The sequence below is a fragment of the Phasianus colchicus genome, chromosome 8, assembly GCF_987193195.1.
Source record: "Phasianus colchicus chromosome 8, bPhaCol1.hap1.1, whole genome shotgun sequence".
Taxonomy (NCBI): domain Eukaryota; kingdom Metazoa; phylum Chordata; class Aves; order Galliformes; family Phasianidae; genus Phasianus; species Phasianus colchicus.
Window position 1 is genome coordinate 15,097,262 of NC_143443.1, and position 16,635 is coordinate 15,113,896.

The window sequence follows — 16,635 nt, forward strand, 5'->3', positions numbered from 1 at the left end:
TTGTCTGGACCTCAGCAGATGAGCTACAGTACGTGGTTGTCTACAAACTGTAGATTGAACTAATCACATCCCCTGTAAAGGAAACATCTGCTAGCAAGCATGAAAGATGACCAGCAATGCTTTGGTGTCATGCAAGGTGGGGAGCTGAGGAAGGGGTACTGGTTTAGACTGATCCCACAAGCAACAGATAGGGACACATGAGCTGACCTGCATGTTGGAGGTGCATATCACTTTCCAGCATCAACAGCAGAGCCTTGGGCAATTAGGTATCAGGTGCCTCAGTTATGTGCTTACAATCAGGTTGCTGGAATCCAGGAGCAACTGTAGTGAACCTAAACTGGTTCATCCCATAGCTGCATCTTATAAAGAAATGGCATATACTTATGTTTCGGTGGAAGTGATAACAGTATAAAAGTAAGTTGGACCTAAAGCTGGGATACTATTATTATTGCAGAAATCCGGATGGTTTGGTGTGTCTTTTAACTTCACTCCTATAGCTATACAATGCTGCACAACTGGACAGATCATGTGAAATTATTTTCACTTTCCATGGAAGCTTCACTCACAGTTAGCCACTACTGGAAGCAAGATAGCAAATCTGCTAGGCCAGCTTGCTCCTATACAGTAAATCAGTTGGTCCTTTGGCAAATAGCGTATATACCGATTTTTCAATGCACAGTACAAGGAAAGGATGACTCAAACTGAGTTTCACAGGTGAAGTTCAGATGAGTTCAGATACATTCAAGCCCTCTCGATATTCCCATATGCTTGACTCAAGTTCAAACATTTAATTGTCATCTCTAAACAAAAGCTTCCAATGAAGAAACAGAGGAGAGGATTGTGAACTCTGCTTTCCTGCACTACAGACTTGAGCACTGTTGCTTTTATACATATATATACACACACACACATATATATATATATATATAATCTGTCATTTGTACTTTTTCATACTAAAGGTGACAGTCTAATTCACGTATGACCAACACCCATAAATCATGTTGGGGGGAGGAAATATTCATAAATCCATATCAAACAGCACCCAAATTATGACAAATGACATGGCAGTCATAAAATTGCACAAGCACAACTCACCAAGTCATTAATTTCATGGCCGTGGAAAATAAACAGACACATTTTTTTCGCAGCCCTAATAAATTTTAAAAAACTCAAAGAATGGTCCATCTGCTTCGAATAATTTTTAATTTCCTATTCTGTCTCGTTCCCATTAGCTATTCCACTGAGATATTTGCTAAATTCTTTCATTTGCCTCCTCCCATCTGTATTCAATTACTCTATTCCCAAATAGAGTTAGTTTTTCTTTCTCCTAAGCACAGTACAAAATATCCCCACCTGTACCTTAAAGCAAATGTTATGTGTGTTTTATTATCTGTTAGACTCTATGAGTCATTCTAACTCGATTGCCTGTGCTGAAAGACTTGGAGGGCAATCTGATTTTGATGTTTTCTGGCTTTGGTGAAAAACACCTGCCTGATTCTCATAGCTAATCTATTAACTTGGTAAATGCCTCAACAGATGTTCTAGAATCAGCTAGGGATCAGGGTCTGTCCTCGTGACAGCGTCCGCTTGTAAGCTTGAAATATTTAAATGTTCAGAGATCAGAGGCCAATGATGTGTTTTGGGTACAAGCTTTCACTAAATCATATTTTTTCAGGCAGTCCCTGGAGTGCAATCCACATACAATAAGTGGCTGGAGCGTTCTGACTGAGCAGGCCAACAATATAGGCCTCCTTGAACTTTGAAGGGACACGAATTTCAAGGCAGGATTGGCTTCTTTTAATGAAAAATGGAACAAATTTTTGACTGCAATGAAGTCGTTCCCTTTTAAGCTCCACGTTTTTTTCCAGTTCCTTTCCTTTCTTCCTAATGAAACCCATTAAGAAAGTATAAACCTTGGCTTTGAGACCTGTCTTTCCAAGGATAACTTAATGTCTCTGAGGAACCTGTTCTAAGCCGTCATCCTCCGTTTGGGTCAACACTGCTCTGCATGATTCACTTACTGTGTGCCTGATGCTCCACCTTGTTATGCTGGTTTTAAGCCAGGGCTGTTCTACTGACTTAAAACCATTCCACTCTATAGCAGCCTCTCAGACTCCACAGACTGGCTAGGACTGCTGGACCAGACCAATCCCTTGAGAAGGCTTTATTTCTCCATTGGAAGGGTGGGATAGATGCATGACATCAGTGTCAAGGCTACATGAATTCCCATTTTGCAGGTCAAGGCAGTTTTCTAGTCAAGTAGTACTACCAGGGAAACACGGTGAGAACACAAAGGCTCAGAACATGGCAATAGCTGTCCCCTCTGCTTTCCAAAATAGTGACTTGTCAATCAAAGCTGGACCTGAAAGGCTAAAAGAATTTATTAGTTTTGTGAGATTTTGTACAATCTTGTTTCTTGTAAGAAGTGCTCAGATTAGTTAGAAAATGCTTCAGCATAATTAATTTGAAATGGCTGCAAGTTTCCCTGCAAAAATTTTCTCAGTGAGATCACATGAACATCAGAACAATTAGAAAGCAGAACATCTTCCTCTGATCCTCGCTTACCACTTGACTCTGATCACTTTGCTTGCCCTTTGTTTACCTCCACTTCTTCATCTGCTAAATCGGTTTTATCATTGCAAACTTACTTCAGTGTTTTGAAGCTTAATTAGTTCATGTTTGTAAAGTGTTTTGAGATCAATACAGTATTATTACTAATGTATTCAAAATCTCATTGCTGCTGCTATTTGTTCTTGGATGCTTGACAAGGCGGCTCTCACTGTTCCACATCTTCAGTGATCCTCAGAAGCAGCTTTGCTGTTAGAGCTCTCATATGAGCGATCAGCAGATGGAGTTGGAGGAGTGAAAAGGAAAATGACTGATTCATATGGTTATTGCTATTACACATCCTGCTGTCTCAAAGACAAAACAGAAAACATGAAGAGAAGGTTAATAAAAATTACTTAATCATTTAAAGGAAGATACTGAAAGCACACAGTGAACAACATGTTGTATCTGACATTACTGTTGTTTTTAAAAGTATCTCTGGAAGTGCAGCCACTTGTGTTAGACTTCAAGTCTGACAGGCATTGGAGAAAAGGTCCAAATGTGAGATGAAAATTAGTTAGAGAAGAAAGGATCACTGGAAATGGAGTTCCCATCTGGACCTTTGGTAAGAATGTCAGTACCTTCACTAAGAGGGAAAAGGAGATTTTTCTGTTAGTAAACAAGCATGGAGGAATTGACCATAGCTCACTAAGTGAGAATGGTTTCTTCCTTTGTCTTACAGGCTGTATCTCTAATGAAATGCAAATCCTCTCCTGTCTTTGAGGGACTAAAAAATGGAACTAGCTACTGGGAAGATGTGATAACAAAGTTTGACTTTAAAGAACAATTTCTGCAGAATATTCTTTATTGACAGATGTGTTCATAGACACTTTCAAAGTGGTATGTTTTTTTAACATATACATTTTTATTGAAATACTGAGTCACATGCTGGCCCTGACCTATCGACACAAATAAGAACTTGACCTGAAAAACTAGCTATGGACTGTGCTTGCAAGAAGAACACTCAGGATAAAGGTGAGCTAACAAAATTGACTTTAAGACACATATTCCTATTCACATAGAAAATCTGACACCAGAGACAGTAGTACTTTGATCAGTACATGTTCCAGAGGAACTAAATGTGGCAAACAAAAACTGGAAAAAAAAAAAATTACTACCTGGTGCAAAACTCAAAATTATCCCTGGACTCAAGCACATTTGCATACTTACAGTCCTCTTCTGCAAAGACTAGATTTTGATTTAGGCTTCTTTCTTACACAGCATATTTTAAAACATCTTTATTTGTATTCTGCACATTTTTTCTTTAGTAAGCACTTGGAAAAGGCTATCTTCAGGAATGAGACAGGGAATAGAACACATTTTTCAGACTAGATGCAGCTCCATTGGCACAAGCTGAGTTACATTTGTAGATTCTTTGGTAGAAATACAGATACACAACTTGTAAATAGAGATTAATTAAATAAGATGTTATTATAGATGTCCACAGCAGAGGGTGCTAAGATTAAAGAGAACTGACCATAGAGTTAAGATCTGGGGCAAAGGGAGCAGATTCACAGAATCACAGAATCATAGGGATTGGAAGGGACCTCCAGAGATCATCGAGTCCAACCCCCCTGCCAAAGCAGGTTCCCTACACCAGGTCACACAAGTAGGCGTCCAGGCGGGTCTTGAATATCTCCAGAGAAGGAGACTCCACAACCCCCCTGGGCAGCCTGTTCCAGTGCTCTGTCACCCTCACCGTAAAGAAGTTCTTGCGCACATTCGTGTGGAACTTCCTATGCTGCAGTTTCTGGCCATTTCCCCTTGTCCTGTCTCCACACACTGTTGAAAACAGTCCGACCTCGCCAGTCTGCCCCCCACATCTTAGATATTTATAGACCTGGATCAGGTCCCCTCTCAGTCTTCTTTTCTCAAGGCTAAACAGACCCAGTTCACTCAGCCTTTCTTCATAGGGGTGAAGCTCCAGGCCCTTCACCATCTTTGTGGCCCTCCGCTGGACTCTTTCCAAGAGATCCCTGTCTTTTTTGTACTGAGGAGCCCAGAATTGGACACAGTACTCCAGATGAGGCCTTACCAGGGCAGAGTAGAGGGGGAGGATCACCTCCCTCGACCTGTTGGCCACGCTCTTTTTAATGTACCCCAGAATGCCATTGGCCTTTTTGGCCACAAGGGCACACTGCTGGCTCATGGCCAACCTGTCGTCCACCAGGACACCCAGGTCCCTCTCTGCAGAGCTCCTCTCCAGCAGGTCATCCCCCAACCTGTACTGGTGCATGCAATTATTCCTCCCTAGATGCAAGACTCTACACTTGCTTTTGTTAAACCTCATCTGGTTTCTTACTGCCCAGCTCTCCAGCCTGTCCAGGTCTCGCTGAATGGCAGCACAGCCTTCAGGTGTGTCAGTCAATCCTCCCAACTTCGTATCATCAGCAAGCTTGCTGAGGGTGGCCACCTCATCAAGGTCATTGATGAAGATGTTGAACAAGACCAGACCCCGCACCGACCCCTGAGGAACACGGCTAGTTACAGGTCTCCAACTGGACTCTGCACTGCCAACAACGACCCTCTGCGCTCTGCCAGTCAGCCAGTTCTCAACCCACCTCACTGTCCACTCATCTATCCCACACTTCCTCAGCTTTGTTATAAGGATGTAGTGGGAAACAGTATCAAATGCCTTGCTGAAATCAAGGTAGACTACATCCACTGCTCTCCCCCCATCCACTCAGCCAGTAACAACATCATAGAAGGCTATCAGGTTGGTCAAGCATGACCTCCCCCTGGTGAACACATGCTAACTACTCCTGATAACCTCCTTTTCTTCCAGTTGTCTGGAAATGGCTTCCAGCACAAGCTGTTCCATCACCTTTCCAGGGACACGGGTGAGGCTGACCGGCCTGTAATTACCTGAATCTTCCTTCTTGCCCTTTTTGAAGACCGGAGTGATACTAGCTATCCTCTAGTCTTTAGGCACCTCCCCCATTCTCCAAGGCCTCTCAAAGATGACAGAGAGCGGTTCAGCAATCACCTCCACCAGCTCCAACAGCACCCATGGATGCATCCCATTGTCCCATGGATTTATGAACATTGGTGTTGCAGCAAATAGCAAATGGAAGTTGGTTCATTAGTCACACTACAAAGGCATCATTTGATTTTTCCTTAATGCTATGTCACTTTTTTTTTCAATTCAGGCTTTTCATAAGAAAGGAGGCACAACACCACAGCAGAAAAAATGACCCTTGGTTTCTTGCATCAATAACTTTTTCTCAAAAATTAGATTTAGCACACATTTCTAAAAACAAACTATATCAAACAAATAAGACGACAACTAGTGCTCTCCTATACTATGCCTTTTTTTTAACCCCAGAATTCTTTTAATCAGTCTTAAGAGGATACATTTGTCTCATGCCAAAACCAACCTAAAGTAAGAAAGAGCAGTAAATTCAGAAATACTTCTGCCAATGAAACCGGCTGTTGCTTAAATGAAATTGAAGTATCTTGCTGATAGCTTAGATTCCATTGTGCATCAGTGAAAACACATCCTTAAGTTTAGTGTTGCATAAAAACATTATTACATTAAGCTTGTTATTTGAAAACAGACAAACTGTTTCAGAAATATTCTGCTACCAGAGACGTGTTTGGCTTCATCTCTGCAGAGATGACTGAACACCTAATTAAAGCTGTCTCTATACCTACCTTCCCATTGGTTTTCACAGACTTAAGTTTGATTGTGGGGCAGTGTAAAGTGAAAAGATGGGAAGAGGCAAGAGATGAAACACCAACAGCTCTAATTTATGTGCCTGAGGACCTGGAAAGCTTGCATGTTTGAGAAGGATAACCAGGTCTTTGGCTAGTGATTCATGCTGAACTCAGAGCACGAACAAATAAAAATTTTTACACTTTGATGAAGCACAGTGTCCTCTATCAACAGTTCACAATCTTCCCCACAGAAAGTTCTTCCCAATTCTCTGTTTTTCTTTACTCACCTCTGCAGAGGTCAGAATTTTCTCCCAGTAGGCCCAAGAACAGAGTTTGGTAGTCTCTTTTTGAGACATCTTAGAAGCTGTCATCCTCAGAATCAGTTCTTGAATGATGAAACCTGAACAAAAACCAAAAAAAGGTCCACCACTTAGGTTCAGCAGAGCAAGTAAAGCCTTTTGCAGATGCCGTCCATGTAGTCTCTACACTGGACTTTTCATTAACAGTAAATTCAATGCAAGCATCAAACAAATAGCTGATAAAACTAGTTTGCTTTATCAAAAACAAATAAAAACAAAAAGTTGCTTGCTGGCCTTGATATCAGGGAACTCCTAATTTACACCAGAATGAGCAGAAACCAGTCTTGGGGTCAGAATAGACAAGTCAGTACTTCTGCTTAAAAACACATGGCACTCACACTAGGGACAGGCAGAAGGGAAAGACTGAAACACTGTCACTGAAAAAAAAACACATGCACACCACGGCTAGGAATTCAGGTGCAGAGACACTGAGGAAGTTCCACATAGAAATCAATTTATTTCAATGTTAGGAGACTTAACAGGTGTTGAATTTGTTAGTATTTTGGAGGATCTGAACTTCACCACTTTGGCAAACTGTAACATTTTTACGTGACCCAGGTTCAAATTGTATGGCAAGATGAAAGGAATCTGGTTACTAAGGAAAAGCCAAAAAGAGAAGCATATCAATTCTAGAGTACAGTATAAGACAATAAGCCTTCAAGGCAAATTTCCCACTATGATTGGCATCATAACACTGAGATTCACTTAGCCACTATTCAATTATATATTCTTTTTCCCCTCCAAATTACCACTCTTCGGTAAGTATTCACACCTAGTGAAAGTGAAGACAAGTAGTAAATAAAATGTAATGAAACTTGTTTTACATCTCTTTTCATCCTCTATGCAGCTTCCTTAACCTTAAAATTGAGAGAAACAGACACCAGGTTTTCTCTTTAGACAATGAAAAAGATATGCATCAAACAACAATTCTGCAGGAGAGAAAAGTCTGAAAGAAAGAAACCCATAAAAGGAAATGCACCACATTCTTCCACCCTCTACCCCAATAAATCCAATTAAACTTGCCAAGACACACACACATGTTGTCAATCATTCCAGAGCCTATCCTCCCTATCAATATTTCAGCAGCATTTCACTCTCTTACTTCTCAGGAGTAAGCACACTCTACACAGCATGCACTCATTGTTCCTCATGCTCCTTCCTTGCCCCTTTCAATCAGCCACAACAAGCCACATTCACTTCTCTCCTGCACCTTAATGCTGTGCCAAGCTAGCTGGTTAGCTGCATAGCAGAGCTTCCTTGTGCACCATTGATGGCTTGCACTTAGGTATTTTTAAACAGGAAAATACAAGGTGCAAAATGTGTCTGTGAATGGACACAAGGACACTGACACATGTGAATTGTGTCCGTGCTTATAAAACAGATATTTTATTGGAAAATCCTGATTTCCAATTCTGATGACCTCAGAAACAGCCTCATTTTAAAAAGCATAAGGAAAACAGACAAAAAGCAAAATGTCTCATAATATATCAGATCCAAATGTACCACAGGAACCTTATGTACTTGACACAGGCACTCTCAAAGCCTCACTTAGTAACTGTACCATTTTCAAAATGGTTCAGTAACTGGGACTTCTCTTCCTATACAGATTGTAGGGTTCTGGTTCCCAACAGAACTAAGTCTCCCTAGCTGAAAAAGGGAGACTTCTGATGGCTTTTTTATTCTATACATCTTGCACAGGACTTTGGGTGCTCACAGATGTGCCCTTTTGTCATGACATATGCAGTAACTCAGTTTCAGAGATGAGGCTTACTTTGGAAGCACAGAAAGATTATAACCATATCTTGTGCCAGTACAATAATAGGTCTGTCAGCTCTCTCTTTGGATTCTTTCAATGTCACCAAGGGAAATGCATAGAAACCTAATCTGATGGAGGATTTAACTGACTCGGTTGTACTGCCTTTACTGACGTTACATGCAGTGACCTAATGTGGCTTCAGAAGAATGACCAGGTTTTCAAGCAGGTGGTAGCTATTCCAGCTGAGCAATGTCAGTTGCAATTTTACCCTCTTCCTACCATTCCCATGTCCTTCAGTGTCCTCCCATATTTCCCAGTTCCATTTCACTCCAATTCTGAGTAGATTCCTGGCTGGAAGGTGAGCTCTTGCTGTCTGCTCCTCTTCCATTCCTACAATATTTTTCTTTTCATCTGAAAAGCGTAAAGAACAGACATTGCAGCCTAATATCCATACAAGATGACTGGATTGCACAAATGAAATGGCACTAAAATATACATGACAAAGGCCACTATGGATGCTGGTATGGCCACCAGGCAATAGAGAACAGTTATTAAATTGTTTCCAGTTCTGCATATATACAAATATATTCTAGTGATCAGTCTTTACTCTCCCTCAACTGTAAACAGGAACTGAGAGGAAAAAAAAAAAAAAAAAAGGTTAAATATTTTCCTTTTTCTCCTTCACAGAGAAGATTTTAATCTTTCTTAAGTAAAAGCCACTTGCTGAGCTCAAATTTATGGGTTCTAGAAGTCCCACCTCCCCTCAGATGCACTCCTAAATAGCATCTCTGGAAGTATCTGCCCTAACTCTCTAATGAAACTTCTAACACTCTGGAAAAAAAAAAAAAAAGTGAATATCAAGGTTTTTGTGATTAAAAAAAAAAAAAAAAAAAAAAAAAAGATGACGAATCATGGTTTAAATATGTTCTTTAGCCAGAATCCATGTAAGTATTAATTTTTTAACCTTGAGTTTCATGAAATTATCAGAGAATGCTTAGCATCCATAAGTAGGACAGAATCTAGATAGCAATAATTTCACCTTCCATCACAGTGAGAATGGCCAAGCATGCTCCCCTGGAATATTTTATTCTGTTTCCTACTGTTGAGACCTATCCCACAGTCCTCTGGAATGTGGATGGCCAACTAGAACATGTAAAGCACTGCAGCTTTCTCAGAAAACAGAAGCAATACCAATCCCTTCAGAGCTAATCCCTTCAGACATGAGATTAAAAGAACCTACACAAATAAACTTGTTCAGATCTCTCTCTACTTCTTTTAACATTCTTACTGGGAATCCACTCTTTGGACCCCAAACTCTTATCTCCACAGTTGGATTCTGAAGTTCAGAGCTTCTTTGAAGCAATGATCAACAACAGTAGAAAGGGAGCTGTAGGTGAAAAAGCAAACAATCTCACTCTGCAAAGTTCAGGCTTTAACACAGACATAAATGCTTTGAGAACCAACATCTCTGGATGCACTGTCCAGAAACTGTTTCTTCCCTGAACCTCTTAGTTTTTTCTACTTCCTTATCTCTTTGAGGAACCTTCCTGCACAAGGCAGAAATCCAGGGGTTGAGGACAAGAAGGAGGAAAAAAAGGAAAACAGATGAGAGTTCTTCCCTTAGGTGATAACTAGTCCTGGAAATAATTAGTATTTTTGCCTATTTGTAACAAAGTAAATTGCCAAATGAATGCAAACACTCCTTTTTGTAAATATCCCAACAAGGATGAACCAAAGTGAAAGGGAACTTCTGAACTAGGCACAACAAAATTTGGCCGTGGGATACCCGCGATATACTGACCACAACATGATCTGCTTCGTAAATTTGGTGAGCAAAGTATAATTTCCTTAGAAATTGGGATATGACTTTATGACTGAAGTCACAGCTGTACTGGCATGCAGCCCAAGTGCCAGCTCACTTATCCTTGGCAGCACAAACCCAGCTGACTTGAGGATTGCCCGCAGGCTTTCAGAGCACTAGCAAACATCATCAAATGACTTCAGTACGGCCTTTTCAGAAAAAGGCTTGACACGGACTAATGCTGTGAGCCACCCCATAGGTAGGTTTATGTGTAGCATCTGTGGGCAAAAAAGGCCTGAAGAGCATTCAAGAATGTAACTGGCAAAGTGCTGACATGTGATTCGAGTAAGGAAATTAGAATTTTCCCTCAACCATGCTTTTGGTAAGAGGTCACTTGATGGAATTTCTTTAGAGTGCTACAGCTTGTGCACTTCTCATCTTGGGAATGCAATAGGCAAAGCTCCCAGAGTGTGAATAATTAAAACAGTAACTACATGTTTATCTCTGTATTCATCTGATGGTAGAAACCCTCTGCATGCACAGAACAATTCTGATTGTCATTTATATCCAGATCACTTGCATTCTATTGAGCTAATGGTGTTAAGAGGAAAAGTCACGGCTGAAAAGAGTAGAGTTCCCCCTGTTTATGCTGGAAAGAAAGACAAGCACAAAAGCACTCAGCAGGATAGACCTTGCCTTGCAGAAATCTTGCATTCTAACATTTGCTGCAATGTCTGCTCATAGTTATGTGGACTGAAACAGAGATAGGCAAAAAAATGGATGCTTACAATCAGCACCCTGAAGAGGAGAATGTCTTCTGCTGTCCAACTCTTCTCCGCAATTCAGAAAAGCTATCTTCCCAGCCCTTGACTTCACTAGTTTCTGTTTGAATCTCACAGCCTTTAACATGAAACTTGGACTTGGAATCCCATTTTTAAGAAACAAAGAAGAGCTGCAAACTTTTCCAGTGCATTCTAGAAAAACTACATACTCTTTTCCCTTCTAACCCAACAGTCTAGGTTTTAGGTCCCATCTTGAATCTGTGTTCTGAGAAAGCCTATTATTATTAATACAGTGAATAGGTAGATGAACACATAACCTGCAAGTTTGGGTGAGTTTAGACACAAGCAACCCCAGAACTGGTCAATAAAGTAAATGCCAACCAGCACTTTTGGTACTTTCAGTTTTGAAAACATTAATATAAATAAATTGTATGTGTTGTCAGGGCTGGAATGCAGACAAATGTTTTTTATGTTTTGTTTTGTTTTTTTCTTGAGAATCTGAATTGTTTGTCACTTATTGCAATTGCTTTGTTATTTAATCTTCTCCAACAAGCTTCAGGTACTACCATCCTCTCTATGCTTCCTTCCATTACTTTTTTGTGCAATCATTTTTTGTTTGCTGCACTGTAGGTATTTTGAAGCTCTGAGCTCAATTGGCATCAGTACTAGCTACATGCTTCACATTCTCCTTAGTAGAAGGCGCACAGATTCACCATTTTGTTTTTCCTGCTCCTTGTCACACCTTGTCACACCTGAACCATCACTTTGACTCCTGCTATTTATAGCAGTCAGAATATGAGCAACAGAAGTAGTCAGCTTCCCCACTGCTAATAGACTTTGAATTCACAGGGCAATGTATCCCTCCTCCAATGATTAAATTAAATTGAAACTGATTTCTGACACAACAGCTGGACAAGCTGAAGTTTACTGAATGAACCTTTCTTTCACTTCCTTCCATTTTCTACCGTTGTTGTTGCAAACGAGGTGCAGTTAGAAGAGTGTGCCTCCTGGTAAGTCACGATGACTGCTTCATCAGATTTTGGATTTTTAAGTCACACAGCAAGCTATCCCAAACTTGTGGGCATCAATTGAGATGCTGGGAAAAGATTTTGATGTCCTTATGAAGATGAACATTGGAGAAATGTGAAAACGTTCCCTTGCGCTGCAAGGGCTGTCCCTGGAAATGCTGCACTTCACTGCTGTCAGCCTCAGAGAAACTAACATGATTTTAGAAATTAAGTGAAACAGTAAAATGGGATTCAAACTTTCTCAGTGTTAGAAGTTTGGATGACAATTTCATATTTGAACCTAACTTGGTATTTCCCCTGCAATTGTACGTGAAGACAGATCAAGGTTAGAACAGGAGATTTTGAAATAGATGCAGTCTACATCTGACCTTTCCATTAGGTGGGAGTTCAGATCAAATGTGTAATTTCAAAAATGTCTCTGGCTGATTCCCTTTCTAGAAGTGAACTGGCTTTTCAAGAAAGTTTTCTGGAAAGGATTAAGTTAAATTCACGTGTATTGCTACTAGCGTGAGAAGATGGAAGATATCTAGAGAATAGACCTCTAAACTGGGGACATATAGTCATCAGCCAAGAGGCTGAGAGGTCTAGGTATCAGACTCCAGCACAATCCATTCTGTTAGCTTCCCAATGATGCTTTGTTTTACATCAAGTCACACGATAACCCCCTCCATTTCTTACCAATCCAAACACTGGACTATTTGAAGTTCTCTGCTAGCATTCTATATTAGGGATGATACCAGTGTCTGGAATGTCTGCACATAGCAATAACAATAGGCATCTTTTAGAGACATAATACTATTTTAGTCACATAAATAGTTTTTTTCCTGCAAAAGCAAGATCAAATAAAGAAATCAGCACAAAGTAGGAAACGGAGATTAAATACTAGACTTACCAAACACCTTGATGGAATATCACAGAAGTCCAGTCTGCACTCTAAAATTGGCCCAGGTGCTAAGGGTGTTCAGTCCAACATTTTCAAGGAGATCTACCAAGCAGCATCAACATTCTTCCAACAGAAAAACATCAGCAAGCCCACATGAGGGAAAAAATTTCCTCTATTTACTCCTCCCCAGAACATCCACAACAAGAGAAGCGCTGAAGGAGCCCATTCCAGGGGCTGCGCTATAAATCCTCCTTTGGAGTCCTGGAAGACTCTCTTCTAAAGGCTACAGATTCCTCATGATGGAAAGAAGCAGCATCAGATCTGATGTTATTTGCTCCCTTTGAGTTAAAAACAGCTCCTACAGCTGAGATTTGATGGCCAACAGGTAAATGGCAACCCTTAAGCCAATCACATTTTGAACTAAATGCAGCTTGCATGCTGAAAGGAATCGGGGATTGAATGAGGACTGAGAGCTGCCACATGGCCCCTGGAGCCACTTGCTGATTGTGAACTGCGGTGGGTGTTACAAATGGGAGCTCTGCTTCTGAAAATCCATTCCACAGATGATTTCTCCCTCTTCTGACAAAGCCATTTCTGTGCTGTCCAGTGGTGCTATGCAGGCTCAAACCCTTGGGAGGATGCCAAGCCTCTCTTGCTGGCTAGCAAAAAACAAGTTCTATTGTCTGCTTGTTCAGTTTGCATCTAGGCCAGCATCAAACCCCATCTATACTGTTGGGTGTGGGTTTCTGCTCCTACCCCTTAATAATCTACTTTCTCGCCTCTGAAATGAATATATGTACATACATATATTTTCATAGATATAAATATATATACACATTATATGTTCATTATGTACATATGTATATTTTCATGCTAATGAGACAAAATCTTGAGATACATCTGTATATAATATTTCAAATGACCCAAACTCTATAACCTCTAGACAGCAAGCCAGGTTAGTAGTAGTTACTCGTCCAGTTACACAAAACCATTCAGGTCAAGAGCTGCTGGGATTTATCACAGAGGAAAATGTTTAAGGCTCTCCAGAACTAAAACAAACCAAGTCACAGTTTCTGAAACAGAATCATGTTCCCAAGCTGTAACAGTAACAGTTTTTACCACTGGATGAATCAGCCTTCAGGATTTGTAGTTTATGATAACAGCAACAAGAAAAGCCAAGATACATGTGAAATAGAGTTAAATTTAGATCAGAAACAAAGGCTGTCGCACAAAAGGGAGGGTTGGCCGAAACATGCATTGGACATCTATGGAGAGATAGAGCAAGCTCTTGATCAGGACAAAGCAGCAGGACTCAGCAAGAGGAAGGTTTTCATTCTAGCTTTACTGTGTATTTCCTAGAGGACACAGAATAAATGACCTTCATTCTCTCTTTATTTCCCCAGTGGTGTCACAGGATGATTGAGACTGCACCACTTGGGAAGACATTAATATCCTGAAATGATGGACAAAGAGCAAGGTATCGCTCTCCCCATTGTTGCAGATAATCCAAACTTTGGATGTGTTTCTCTCTCCCTCACACACGCAATTTCTTCTCATAAGCAAGATATTTTGAGCTTGTTTTGTCAGAGATCCGCCATGTTGATTAGACTTAGGAATGGCATCAACATACTAGTCTGAGTTGAGATACGCTGGAGTTTGGCCACAGCCAACGGGCACAGCTAATGGACACAGCAAACAGGCCACAGATCTTTAATTTTCCACAGTGCTCACTCACATATACACAAATGTGAACAGCTAGTACAGTTAATACTTCATGCACTATACAAACTGGAAAGACAATTGTTAGCTGCTGCAGTTAAAAGTTAGAAATAAAATTGCAGATTTCAGGTATGAAGTGTGACTTCTGTGATTTTATATAGCACACGTTATTATTGGGTTTGCCCTTTCCATTTTCTGATTTACAAAGCCTGAAACCTCCCAGTGGTCGTTTTTGACCTGTGTGAAGCAAAAAAATGGCCAGTTTGCCATTTCAAAATCATGGCTGCAATTTCATAGGTAAGCGAGGGCTATGCCCTGTGACTAGTTGAGAACTTCTTAATAACATTTCAGTCAACCAAATGCACTTTTTAGCAGCTGCCCAGCAAAGAGAGGGAAGAGGAAGAGTACTCAGTCTCCAGCTAAGATCAGCTGTTCCACAACGCACAATTTTTTTTTTCTGTCATGACAGACATATCGGGCCTATTCCTGAGTAATGAGTGAAACCACTGTATGAGAAAATCCCAAACATCCCACAGAAGTACCTCAGCCCTGCAAAACCCTCCAAAGCAGAGGATAACAAAGATGCCTGTCACATGTCCTATACATTTACATTATAAATATTAAAAGAGATGATGAACCTCGTAACCTCACACTTCATCTGGAAAAAAAAATGTACAATTTTGTTTGAAAAACATATTGTTACTTCTCTGGCAAGAGCTACCTCAAAAGTTCTTTCTTTAAAAGAGCAAACCCAAACCAGTGCAGAGGTCAAGCCTATTTTGCATTACTTGCTTATTTTCTCAAGAACAAACACATACACATCTGCCCTATGTCAGAGGCGGACTCAAACAGCGCTTTGACCGCATTCACTTCCAGAACTCACTGCAGACTTGCACAACTTGCCTTTCTTGGCATGCGATTAGATCCTTATATTAGCATCCAAAGATGCACTCAGCACATTCTTTGTTAACTTCCATAGGATTTCTGCATAATAAAGTAATGTAATACATGCTTATTTGAAGTTGAAAAACTAACACATTCTGAAAAACAATTTTCAGACCAAAGGAAAAAAAAAGCATTGTATGAAAACATCTGCCACAAGCATGTCTTCCTCTTGCAAAGGTATGATCTTGTGATATAAGAGCAACATGAGCAGACCTGGCCTGTTAACTTGAAAAGGAACTCAAAGTGCTAGCAGCAGTAAGACCACCACACAAAAATCTAATTTTTTTTCTATAACATCAAAACATCCACATTTACATATTGTAACGCAAAATACAAGATTAAATCACAAACAAAAAGAATTAGGAAAAAGTCAGTGTTTTGACACAATGCTAACTCTTTACTGAGACATATATATATTTAGGATGTGAAAAAAATGAGGCAAGTATTTTTAGCCAGATAAACAAGAGCAGAAATTCTATCTGGAGAAGTTTTTGTAGAACAATATTTACCATTCTCCAAATTCCAAAAAGGTAGATTTCTCACTTTCAATATTGCTTTATTTTTCTGTGTTCCTCTCTTTACAACAGGTGTTGCCAGAGAGCAGTGAAAGGGTTAGTTGTTTTGAACACTGTGTGTTACCCAGTCAGATGTTACCTATTCATCCCAGCAGGAATCATGTCACCAAGTCTGTGACCTAGCATGAGTTATGTTACCAAGTCTGTGACCTAAACATGTATCGTTGCCAAGCAATACCCAGTCACAAGATCTCCAGTAATCTGTACCACTTGCTATTTTACTAGAGATGTGGTCAGTTTGCTAACATGATACTTGTACTCCCATGCTGTGGAATAAAATTTCTGTTTCACCAGTATGGATGGCAAGGTCTTTAAATGTAAATTGTTTGAATCCTTCCTCTTAAAAGAAAAAAAAGTTCAGGTCCTTTGTCTGCAACAGGTCTCAATATCATCTTCTCCCTGGCAGAAGTCCACCCAGTATTGATAGCATGTAAACGGGCCCTTCGTTATACATGACAGCTTTTCATGCTATAAAGAATATTACTTTTGAAGGAGGAGTGGAAAAGAAAAAACAATCTTTTTT

General features: G+C 40.2%; 1 long non-coding RNA gene across 1 annotated transcript in view; it reads right to left on the reverse strand.

Moving 5' to 3' along the window:
• Positions 1 to 16,635, reverse strand: part of LOC149917030 (uncharacterized) — a 139,594-nt gene that overhangs the window by 12,663 nt on the left and 110,296 nt on the right. Inside the window, exon 4 of the long non-coding RNA XR_016468545.1 lies at positions 6,552 to 6,664. This is a non-coding gene — a long non-coding RNA (uncharacterized LOC149917030). The remainder of the gene's footprint in view (positions 1 to 6,551; positions 6,665 to 16,635) is intronic.